Below are 13,256 nucleotides of genomic sequence, written 5' to 3'. Positions count from 1 at the left end.
ACTCGACTGACAGAACTAGTAACTGACAGTCAAATGAAGTAAACTTGTGTGTAATATAAAAGTCCAGACTTTGCACTTGAAAACTATCTAAACTCAGTTTTTATGAAGCAGCGCTTATTGATGCGACTTACCAGCAGCGAGAGATATGAAACTCTGCTGGTGGTGACGTAGCTCCGCCTGCAATATCACGCACACAAATGCGAGTGACGCAACAGCCAATGTCGAGTTTTCCCAATTAATGCATGAATTTAACAGCATTATTTAAACTCCGTTACACATATATAAGGAGAAAAACAGAAAACTGATCCATGTGGCCCTCCATAGCTGATTTTGGTTTGATCGGGCAATTCCACGTTTATAATGAAAAAATGGTAGTTGTCAGATAAATAGTACCTAAACCAAGCTAATGCCGGTCCACAAATGCCAACATAATTCTCAAGCCTATCCAAGAGAATTTCGTGATCTATCGTTTCGAAGGCAGCACTAAGATCTGAGAGAAATGCAGCTGCGATCAGATGATGAAAACAAGTCATTTGTAACTCTGATAATTGCAGTCTCTGTACTATTATGGAGATAAATCCTGACTGAAATTCTTCATATATATTTTTTTTTTAAATAAACATTGTTGGGAGGACAATACTTTTTCTAGTATTTTGAACATAAATGGTAGATTTGAGATCTGTTTATAATTAGTTAACTCTCCAGGATCAAGCTGTGGTTTTTTTGATAAGTGGTTTAATAACTGCTATCTTACATTTTCTTGGGACATGCCCCAAGGATAATGTTAATATTAATAAGAATTCTAGGTTCTGAGATCACAGGAAACACCTCTTTTAAGAGCTTGGTTGGTATTCAATCTAACATACATGTGGTTAATTTTGATGATTTGATCAGCAAAGGATTGAAGTTGCTCATGGGGAATAATATGAGACACTGTCTTCTGAGGTGCTATTGCAAACGGTTGCATAATTCCAATTTTGTTTCTGATGATTTCAATTTTATCAGTTAAGTAATTCATAAACGCATTACTGTGCTGCAATGGAATATCTGGTTCAGTCGAAGCTTTAATCCTTACCAATTTATCCACAGTACTGAATAAACTTCTAGAATTAATCTGGTTATTTTCTGTGAGTTTGCTCAAATATACAGACCTGGCAACTTTTAGAGTCTTTCTGTACCCAGACACTATCATTCCATGCACCACGAAAGACCTCTAATTTTGTACTCCTCCACATGCGCTCCATTTTCTGAGCTGCTCTCGAGAAAATGAGTGTGATCATTGTACCATGATGCAGGGCTTTTCTCTTTAATTTTCTTTAATCGAAGGGGTTGACACTATCAAGAGTGATAGAAAAGACTTTATCTATATTTTCTGTGATTTCATCAAGTTCTTCTAAATGTTTTGGCTTAAGAGTATTTGAGACAAATCTGGAAGGTTACTAGTGAAGGTTATTATATTTAGTGGTCAAAAGAATAGTTCTACTCGATCGATAATGTGGCATAGATTGAGTGACCTAAACGCAGCATACAATAGATGCAATTCTGATCTGAGATCTCATCACTCTGCAGCAGAATTGCTATATTATCAAAATCAATTCCAGATGACAGAATTAAATCTAGCGTATGATTATGACAATGAGTTGGTCCCGTCACATTTTGTCAGACCCCAACAGAGTTGAGAATATCGATAAATGCTAATCCCAGTGTATCGATTTCGTTATCTGTGTGAATGTTAAAGTCACCAGCGATTAATGCTCTATCCACAGTAACTGCTAGATCTGACAGAAAATCATCAAATTCATTAAGGAAATCAGAATATGGTGGTCTATAAACTGTGGCAAGAACAAAAGACGACAGATTTTTTTTAAATATCTGACGATGTCACATTAAGCATTATCGGTTCCAAAGAATTCAATTATATCCTGACCTCTGAGTAACACCAAAACATCACTGTAAATTAGGGCCGAAATGATTAGTTGACATTATCGAAAACGTCAACAATAAAAAATTGTTGACAAAACTTTTCATTGTCGAATAGTCATTTCATCTCATTTAACGTAACACGAGATCACATTAAACTGTAATGATGAAGCGAGAGCAGCACTGCAGTTCGCTCCTGATTGAGGAGAGGAAGAATTACACAGACCACAGTCCAGATGCACTCTAAACTTTACAAACAGCTTCAGGTGATGTAGATAGCAAAGTATGAGGGAATTATAATGAAAAAATACAAAATAAGTAAATGCAGAAGCACTCGCGTGGAATAAGTGAAGCTGGAGCTGCTGCTCCACTGAAGCAAAACTTGTGTGTTGAGCATCTTTAAAGGAAACACCCCGGTGTTAAATCTTAAATGCAGTTCTATTTAATGCATTATAGCTTTATTAAAGTTCAAATAATACAGAAGCAGATCGTGTAAATAACTACAAACTCCAAAACTGGCATTTCTCTGTGTGGTCAGTGAATGTCCCGATCTGAGGGGGAGAGATTGAAACTGCATCTAGCTGATGCACACTCTGTCACGGGACACTCATCCCATGAGAGTGCACGCTTAAAGGGGTCATGACATGAGAAACCAAATTTGCCTTGATCTTTTGGTATATAAGAGGTCTTTGTATCATTAAAACGTCCTGCAAGTTTATTATTTTAAGACGTCCTCCCCATTCTAAACGAATCATTTATTTAATCAAGATCAAAATACAGCTCGTTCTGGATTCATGGTTAGAAGTGACGTGACGGTTAGAAGTGACGTACCAGCGTTTGCATATGACCGCCTCCAGCACAAGATAACTACGCTTTAAGCGCAAGACAGCTACGCTCATTTCGTATCGCCGTCGCCTCACAAGTGTTCAGTCGATGGACAGCGAGCTCTGACAGAGACTACTTGTGCACAGGAAAATTACGATGCCACACAGATGTGCTGTTCCTGGCTGTGGTCAAACAAAACCTCTGAATAAGCTGCCGAAAGATCCAGACGTCAGGGAAAAATGGATGCAGTTTATTTTTTGCGGACGTCCCAGTCACGGCAGTGTTAACTTAAGCGTTTGTTCTGTACATTTTAAGGATGACTGTTTTGAGAACAAATCTCAATATGATGCTGGCTTTGCCAGAAAACTGTTGCTCAAAGATAAGTCCGTGCCGACTATTCTGGGAACAACGACGACGCAAACTGTAAGTAATCTGTTTTAAACTTTAAACTACTTTTTAAAGCGCAATTTCATTCATTATGAATAATCACAGTGTTTTTACTTAGTTTACTTGCATATTGTTCTGGCTGGAGGCGTCAATAATTGATACATAGGCACTGACGTTAGCCAATCATAACAGTGGGCGTTAACACTGAAGTCTTAAATGGAAAACGCCCCCAAAACAGACTGTTTGAATCAGAGGATGAGAAACAGGGTGGGAAAAGGTCATAAATCACTAGATTTTAAAAGTTTTTCTTAAAAAAAAATATATTAATACTATAATTGCACCTAAGGGAACATAATAATACAATAAAAAAACCCATGTCATGACCCCTTTAATGCAGCTAGATTATAACGTGATGGCTCGCGACTTATTGAATAATAAAATATGTCACTGTGCATTTCTTATCTTGAAGAGAATTGGCAATTCGCAGCTTTATTAATAAGAGAGAGAGTTGTGTGTGTGTTAAAGATAGATTGAAGTGACAGAAATATGAGAGAGGTGAAGACTTTGCCCCATTATACACTGCAACAAAATACATTTTTGATTTTGTTTTGGCTTGCTTTTCAATATAAATATCTGAAACTCGTTTAAATCAACATACATTTTCTTTAGCAGCTATTCTGCAGAAGAAATAATTGTTATCGGAGAATGTTGAATATAATATTAAAAATATAAATATTTAAAAATATCTGAAAATCCTTTAAAAAAAGATACATTCACTGAGAAGCAGCATTTAAGATATTTAGACTTACTTTTAGAGAATAGATCTTAGGTCTGCTGCATCTTTCACTATCGGAATCTGACCACAAGATCAGGGTTTGCGTAAGAAAATTGTGTTCAGCACAGATTGCTTGATCTGTATCATTCCTTTAGTGAATTGAGTGCTAAATCAGCACATACAGCACTTAATTCTTATGGAGTTAAAAAGTGTCCAACTTGACCGCTCTCTTTTCAACTCCTCCCCGACTGCAACTGCAGAGGACATTTCTCCAAAAGTAAGATCTTTTTCCCCATGTGCACTTGCAAACTGTAGTCTGGATTTTTATGGCAGTTTTGGAGCAGTGGCTTCATCCTTGCTGGGCAGCCTTTCAGGTTATGTTGATATAGGACTCGTTTTGCTGTGGATATAGATACTTGTTTACCTGTTTCCTCCAGCATCTTTACAAGGATTTTTGTTGTTGTTCTGGGATTTATTTGGCTTACCACCAAACTACGTTCATCTTTAGGAGACAGAAAGCTTCCTGAGTGGTATGATGGCTGATTGGTCCTATGGTGTTTATGCAGTACTGTGCAAAAGTTTTAGGCACTTGTGAAAAATCTCAATTGCTTCTGTCTCTTCATGTAAACTCAGACTGACACGATGTAAAGTGGGGGGGCTCTGTCGGGTCATGCCATCTGTTGCAGGGCTACATGATCTTCTGTTCTATTCTATTTGCAAAAGTAATGTTTGGGAGTCCAAAATGTATATTACCTATTGACACACTAAAGCTGAAGATATAAATAACCATCTTAAGACAAAGTTTTTGCTAAACATCTTATGTGCCCAAGACTTTTCGTATTACTGTTTGTACAGATGAACGTGGTATCTTCAGGAATTTGGAAATTGCTCCCAAGGATGAATCAGATTTGTGGAGGTACACTTTTTTTCTGAGGTCTTGGCAAATTTCTTTTGATTTTCACATGATGTCAAGCAAAGAGACACAGAGTTTGAAGGTAGGCCTTAAAATACATCCACAAACCTCCAATTCATTACACCTCCTATCAGATGCTAATTGGCTAATTGCTTGACATCATTTTATGGAATTTTCCAAGCTGCTTAAAGGCACATTTAACTTAGTGTTTGTAAACTTCTAACCCACTGGAATTGTGACATAATCAATTAAAATTTAAACAATCTGTCTGTAAACAAAGTAGATTTCCTAAACAACTTGCCAAAACTATAGTTTGGTAATATGAAATCTGTGGAGTGGTTAAAAAAATGTGTTTTAATGACTTAAACCCAAGTGTATGTAAACTTCTGACTTCAACTGCATTATATATATATATATATATAACAAGAAGTGCATGTTTCCTGTAACACAATGCCAAATATCATGGGTTTGATTCCCCATACTGACATTATTTATATGTTCAATAAACTAAGTTGCTTTGCATAAAAGTGTGTCAAATAAATACATGTAAATATAATGAATGAAAAAGAAAAACCTTAAAAACAATTTTAGTGGAAATAAAAAAACTGATAAAAATGAAAATTCTGTCATATTTTACTTTAGTAAATTAACTCATGACATTCCAAACCCATGTGACTTCCTTTCTTAAGCTGAACACTGAAGATGTTTTCATGAATATCTTGGGCCGTCTTCTCAATACAATGCCATTAAATTGTGCATCACTTTCAAGCTTAAAAAAGAACCCAGTGTATCATAAATGTAGTACATGCAATTTGACAACATTCCACAAATGTTTGGAACTGAGAATGCATTTTTTTTTTTTTAATGGAATGATTTTCATGACTTTCTTTTCCGTTACCAGTTCAAGAACAAGCATTCTTCTGACTAAATGGATGAAACACCATAATAAAATATCTTGTCAATGTTTCCTGGATTGCTATACAGCGGCAACGCAACAGCATCTAAAGCATGAAACACACCCAACCAGTGTAGCCTGATTCCTGAACTAAATCTGATCTGGTTCTTCTGAATCTACACCGCAAAACATCCACCACTACCTCCCCAAAAATGACTATTTCAACCAGGGGCCTGTACCATGATGGTAGTTGAACAAACTCAGGGTTGCAGGATTGGTTTAGAGTTGACAAAACCAAACCGATGCAATCAGGCCTTATTGGTACCATGACGCAGCTCATCAACTTTCTTTGTCAACTCAGGCTTTGATCCTTAAACTATGATTACTCCACGGGTGCGTGCACATAAAAGAGTGACGTCGGCACCGAACAACCAATCGCGTTCGATATGGATAGAGCAAGAGCTATATATTTTTCTGCGGAGGAGCAAGAGATTATTATTCAGAAATATGAAGAATATAGAAATGTCTTTCAAGCATGCAGTAACACCGTCTCTGCTGCCAAAGCAAGAGAACAATCTTGGAGGAAGATTGCTGATTGCGTTAGTGCATAAGTTAAACAAATACATTCTATAGGCCATTAATGTAAAATGATGTATATAATCATATAACATTTTTTTTTAAATAAAATGAAAATGTGTGTATTCATGTTAATATATAAAACATATGGCTGACTCTATGTTCTGCAGTAGAGGGAAATACAGTATCCCTGTTGAAGCCAGCACACATGCACACAGTCTCCCACACAGAGGTCAGTATACAGCAGACAAAACACAACAGTTTTACAACAGTTATGCCTACTTTTATTTATTAGGGTGAAGCAAATGATGAAGACCCTCTGTCTGTGTGTTCTGAGATAATTGCTGAGGTGAATGCATTGGGCTTTTTATTATGGCACACATTTGAATTTCATAATTAAGTGACTGACCCTTACACATCTCTTTATTGTAGGGTTTTTCACAACCTGACCCAGAAACTGAAGCCTCTACCTCAATGGGCTACAGAAGGAATGTGAACAAGGTAATACTTTAAACCCTTGACATAAATTACAGTCATTCCTATGTTTGTAAAAAGTCATGCCACTTTTTGTGATTTGATTAACCTCCAGAAAACTTGTAATGATTGTTTGTGGTGGAATTGTTTCAGGTGGAAACCGACTCAGTCAGGGCCCTTTACAAAAGGAGTCTAGAACTAGACCGTTCACTTAAGGAGCTGGGCTGTGAGCGGAGGAGGCTCCAAATTAAAAAAATTTAATTGGAGATCAAACAGCTGGAAAAAACAGATCTCAGTGTGTGAACTTATTTAACCAAGTAACCCTTTAGTATGAACACTATGAATATTTATTAATGTAACTTTCTCTTTCTCCCTCCCTAGCCACATGACCAATAAAACAGTTTGAGACACATCTGATTCTGCAGTGTCAATGTGCTTTTATTAAGTAAAATATTGTGTTGTGATTGCATCTCTGACAGCTGTGCCAGCTGGGTGGTCAAGTGTGATGGGGTCAATTTCATCGGGGAGAAGCTGGTTTTGTGGTGGTACTCAAATCAAATCAAATCACTTTATTGTCACACTACCATGTACACAAGTGCAACACTAGGTGAAATTCTTGTGTGCAGTTCCGAGCAACATAGCAGTCATGACAGTGACGAGACATATACCAATTACAGTAAACAACATACTTACACAACACAATTTACATATCAAATGTACACATACTTACACAACACAATAATTATATACAATGCACAGTAAACAATACACACAATATACAATACAATAAGTAAAAAGTATACATTATATATATATAAAGTAGTTGTATTGAGGAGAATATGTTGACAGTCCAGTGTGAGATTATAGATGAATAAAGTGCAGTGCTAATTATTGATCATGGGAGATCAATTGTTCAACAGTCTGATTGCTTGGGGGAAGAAGCTGTCATGTAGTCGGCTGGTGCGGGTCCTGATGCCGCGATACCGCCTGCCTGATGGTAGCAGTGAGAGCAGACCATGACTCGGGTGACTGGAGTCTCTGATGATCCTCCGAGCTTTTTTCACACACCGCCTGGTGTATATGTCCTGGAGGGAGGGAAGCTCACCACCGATGATGTTTCTGGCAGTTCGCACCACCCTTTGCAGGGCTTTGCAGTTGTGGGCGGTGCTATTGCCGTACCAGGCGGTGATGCAGCCAGTCAGGATGCTCTCTACAGTACTAGTGTAGAACCGTGTGAGGATGTGGTGGTTCATTCCAAACTTCCTCAGCCGTCTCAGGAAGAAGAGGCGCTGGTGAACCTTCTTCACAATGGCCTCAGTGTGGACGGACCATGTGAGTTCCTCAGTAATGTGGACACTCGCTCTTTTCTGATAGTGGCTATATTGTGCAGAATGGCACATGCAGCCACTATCTGTGATGCTTGATCTGGTGATAGTCTTTAAGCGCCTAAGGCAGTTGAAACGTGCCTTTAGGATGCCAAAGGTCATCTCGATCTTGACCCTGGTTTTACTGAGGGCCACACACAGAGGGCCCACTGTTTTGTGGCCCTGTCTGAGGGTCAGGATAGGGGGTTTGCAAAAACCTCTGGCATGCATAACCCCCGTCTCCGACCAACAGGCCATCAAAAAGCCCTACCACAGAAAAGGGAAAATTGTGTAAGTTTTGCTGTGTCACAATTAAAATGAACACTTTAAAGTTTTTGTACTGTAACAAATTTAACTTGCCTTCCTCAAAGCGCTGACACAACATAGACTCACGGAAAATGTGTGAGTCATGCACTGAGCCAGGCCATTTGGAATCCAAGCTTGTGATCATGCATTCATGATCACAAGTCATCTGCAGATGAAATGTACAATAAATCATTGTCCTATCTGTTAGTTACTATTCATTTAAAGATTGATCTAAATTGCAAATAAAAATCATCTCACAGCCCTACCTGAACATTAAGGCACATAATCCACCTCATGTTCTCCTAGAGCTGTGGAGATGCAACATGTGTGCACTATTGCTCCAAATAATGACTCTAGGGAATCCTATCATAGGAATAATAAAACAAAAAAATAGGCTACATATTTAAACCCATTCTTAACATGTAGCTACTTTGGACTATTGTATAATACATTGTATTACAATACAAGTGCTCTAAGTGAAATCTGCTTTTTGAAGAAAAAAAAAACAACTGAATGTGAAAGGTTACGTTTGTTCAAGTCACCCTATCAATATATATTTTATGGACATGGTTGTTAAATGTCCAGGGAACACAATGAAGCATTTATGTACCCCTGCAGTGCGAGGACCACCTTGGGAATGGTTCGACAAACTGTGTTTTTCCCTAGATTCTCTGCATCACCGACTGCATACAAGTATGTTCCACTTGCAAATAAACGCAACACAATACATACCATTTGCGGTACAGTAAGTGCATAGCTTCGACGAGTCACATTTGTTATGCAAAGATAAGGCAAGGCAAGGCAAGTTTATTTATATAGCACAATGGTAATTCAAAGTGCTTTACATAGAAGAGATTAAAATAAGAATAAAAAATAAGAATAATTGAAAAAGTTTAGAATAAAATAAAATACAGTACAAACAGTCGGACACACAGTGGCACAGTGCTCATTCAGTAAATGCACAGCTAAACAGATGTGTTATGAGTCTGGATTTGAATGTGACTACTGTAGGAGCACATCTGATCTCTTCTGGAAGCTGGTTCCAGCTGTGGCTGGCATAAAAGCTAAAAGCAGACTCTCCTTGCTTAGAGTGAACCCTTGGTATTTCTAGCTGATGTGATCCTAATGATCTGAATGATCTGTTGGGTTTATATTCAGTGAGCATATTTGCAATATATTGAGGTCCTAGCCCATTGAGTGATTTATATACCAGTAATAATACTTTAAAATCAATCCTAAATGTAAATGGGAGCCAGTGTAAAGACCTGAGGACTGGTGTGATATGTTCATATTTTCTGGTTCTGCTCAGAATCCTGGCAGCAGCATTCTGTATGAGCTGCAACTGTCTTATGGTCTTTTTGGGAAGGCCAGTGAGGAGTCATTACAATAATCCACCCTGCTGGTGATGAAAGCATGCACAAGTTTCTCTAGGTCTTGACTGGAAACAAAGCATCTAATTCTTGCAATATTTTTCAGATGATAGTATGCTGATTTAGTTATTGCTTTGACATGACTACTGAAACTAAGGTCTGACTGTAGAGACACACCAAGATTCCTGACTTGGATTTTTAGTTGTTTGATCCCTAGCGTCAAGGTATGCATTCACCTTGAGAACTTCATCTTTGTTTCCAAACACAATGACTTCAGTTTTGTCTTTGTTTAACTGAAGAAAGTTTTGGCACATCCAACTGTTAACTTCATCAATGCATTGGCACAGGGAGTCAATGGGGCTGTAATCGTTAGGTGATAGGGCTAAGTAGATCTGTGTGTCGTCTGCATAGCTGTGGTAAGCAATTTGGTTCTTTCTCATTATTTGGCTCATTGGGAGCATATACAGGTTGAAAGATAAGACATTCCTTCCGTGGAAAATCTGTATCTTTCATACAAGTATCAGGAAAGTCAAGGGGATTTTGTCTGTCCCTAAAAACTCTTTCTCTATGAAGTGCTCGTCTAACAATTTGCGCAGAGATGTCCACAGGATTTGGAAGAAAAGGTGAAGCCATTGCAACAGAGAACAGAAGCTGGGAATTAGTTACTTCACCTATATGTTTCTTTGCTCACAGCTGATTGGTCAAACTTCAGTCTGAAAACTCGAATCCAGAACATAACCTGCCCCGGACCAGGTTAGCCATGGAGCGTTAGTTACTATGGCGATGAACACTGCTAAAAGCCAAACCACTTTCATGGTGCCTAAAACCCAGGGTTGGCGCAAACTAAACTGAAACATACCTGGCTTGCCACCTAAACCAGCTTCATGGTATAGGCCCGTTAATTTTAGTGAATCAAAAACTCACTGAACCACAATTGATTCATTTCGCAATGTCCTAATCGGGAGACTTAAATCAGAGTAATCACTTGTCATGTCCACACATACAACCTTTTCCATAAAAATTACCTAAAATGTTTAGTTTAGAGGTCACGTGTAAACACGACCCTTTTGAAAATACTGGTCAATTTTGCTCTTTTTTTTTTTGGCTCTATACACCACCACAATGGATTTGAAATGAAACTAACAAGATGTGCTTTAACTGCAGACTTTCAGCTTTAATTTGAGGGTATTTACATCCAAATCAGGTGAACGGTGTAGGAATTACAACAGTTTGTATATGTGCCTCCCACTTTTTAAGGGACCAAAAGTAATGGGACAGATTAACAATCATAAATCAAACTTTAACTTTTTAATACTTGGTTGCAAATCCTTTGCAGTCAATTACAGCCTGAAGTCTGGAACGCATAGACATCACCAGACGCTGGGTTTCATCCCTGGTGATGCTCTGCCAGGCCTCTACTGCAACTGTCTTCAGTTCCTGCTTGTTCTTGGGGCATTTTCCCTTCAGTTTTGTCTTTAGCAAGTGAAATGCATGCTCAATCGGATTCAGGTCAGGTGATTGACTTGGCCATTGCATAACATTCCACTTCCTTCCCTTAAACTCTTTGGTTGCTTTCGCAGTATGCTTCGGGTCATTGTCCATCTGTACTGTGAAGCGCCATCCAATGAGTTCTGAAGCATTTGGCTGAATATGAGCAGATAATATTGCCTGAAACACTTCAGAATTCATCCTGCTGCTTTTGTCAGCAGTCACATCATCAATAAATACAAGAGAACCAGTTCCATTGGCAGCCATACATGCCCACGCCATGACACTACCACCACCATGCTTCACTGATGAGGTGGTATGCTTTGGATCATGAGCAGTTCCTTTCCTTCTCCATACTCTTCTCTTCCCATCACTCTGATACAAGCTGATCTTTGTCTCATCTGTCCATAGGATGTTGTTCCAGAACTGTGAAGGCTTTTTTGATGTTGTTTGGCAAACTCTAATCTGGCCTTCCTGTTTTTAAGGCTCACCAATGGTTTACATCTTGTGGTGAACCCTCTGTATTCACTCTGGTGAAATCTTCTCTTGATTGTTGACTTTGACACACATACACCTACCTCCTGGAAAGTGTTCTTGATCTGGCCAACTGTTGTGAAGGGTGTTTTCTTCACCAGGGAAAGAATTCTTCGGTCATCCACCACAGTTGTTTTCCGTGGTCTTCCGGGTCTTTTGGTGTTGCTGAGCTCACCGCTGCGTTCTTTCTTTTTAAGAATGTTCCAAACAGTTGATTTGGCCACACCTAATGTTTTTGCTATCTCTCTTATGGGTTTGTTTTGATTTTTCAGCCTAATGATGGCTTTCTTCACTGATAGTGACAGCTCTTTGGATCTCATATTGAGAGTTGACAGCAACAGATTCCAAATGCAAATAGCACACTTGAAATGAACTCTGGACCTTTTATCTGCTCCTTGTAAATGGGATAATGAGGGAATTACACACACCTGGCCATGGAACAGCTGAGCAGCCAATTGTCCCATTACTTTTGGTCCCTTAAAAAGTGGGAGGCACATATACAAACTGTTGTAATTCCTACACCGTTCACCTGATTTGGATGTAAATACCCTCAAATTAAAGCTGAAAGTATGCAGTTAAAGCACATCTTGTTCAATTCATTTCAAATCCATTGTGGTGGTGTATAGAGCCAAACAGATTAGAATTGTGTCGATGTCCCAATATTTATGGACCTGACTGTATTTCAAATGTATTCTCTGTTGAACTCACGCTCTGCGCAGACCTCGGTGTAGCAAAATACCTACATAATACTGTGCTTTTCAGCGTCGGATTGCATCTCCACCTTCGGATGCTAGCGACAGCATTTGTTCTCTGTAGTCTCATTTTAAGTCATGGCATATGTTGAGTACATAAATAAAAAATACAAAAACATTACTGACCACACACATTCAACTTCAAAATCATACCCTGCCATGTTATCAAACTTAAAGCCCACATTTCTGATTTTCCTGTAATTTACCTGGTTGCATGTGTGAATGGGGCTACTGACTAGATTATATGTACTGTAGTTAAATATACACATTGATTCAAAAGATCATTCATGAATAAAATATCTTCAGATCATCATTTGTTATCAGACTACTGAGGGCAGTAAGCCCATAATACATAAAATGTGCATTTCTTATTTACAAATATTTTTCCTCAAGTATAAGATTCATGAATGCAATTGTAAAGGAAACAGAACTGTTCAACTCCAATCCCTAAATTCTGTGATCGTCACATTCTTTAAAACATCTCCTGTTGTGTTCCACATAATAAAGTCATATGGACTTGGAACAACTCACTTCATTCCTGTTGAACTGAAAGTCTCTGCATCATTCTCTCTCTACAGGAGACAGCAACAGAACTTCCTTGATGGGAGAGCCCCTGTGTAACTATAACAACCTGGAGTACAGGGACTGACTGGAGAGAAAGGTATTACAGCTGTATG

The sequence above is a fragment of the Xyrauchen texanus genome, chromosome 33 (assembly GCF_025860055.1).
Source record: "Xyrauchen texanus isolate HMW12.3.18 chromosome 33, RBS_HiC_50CHRs, whole genome shotgun sequence".
NCBI classification, from domain to species: Eukaryota; Metazoa; Chordata; class Actinopteri; order Cypriniformes; family Catostomidae; genus Xyrauchen; species Xyrauchen texanus.
The sequence above is the reverse complement of the archived record's forward strand: the minus strand, read 5'-3'. Positions refer to the sequence as shown.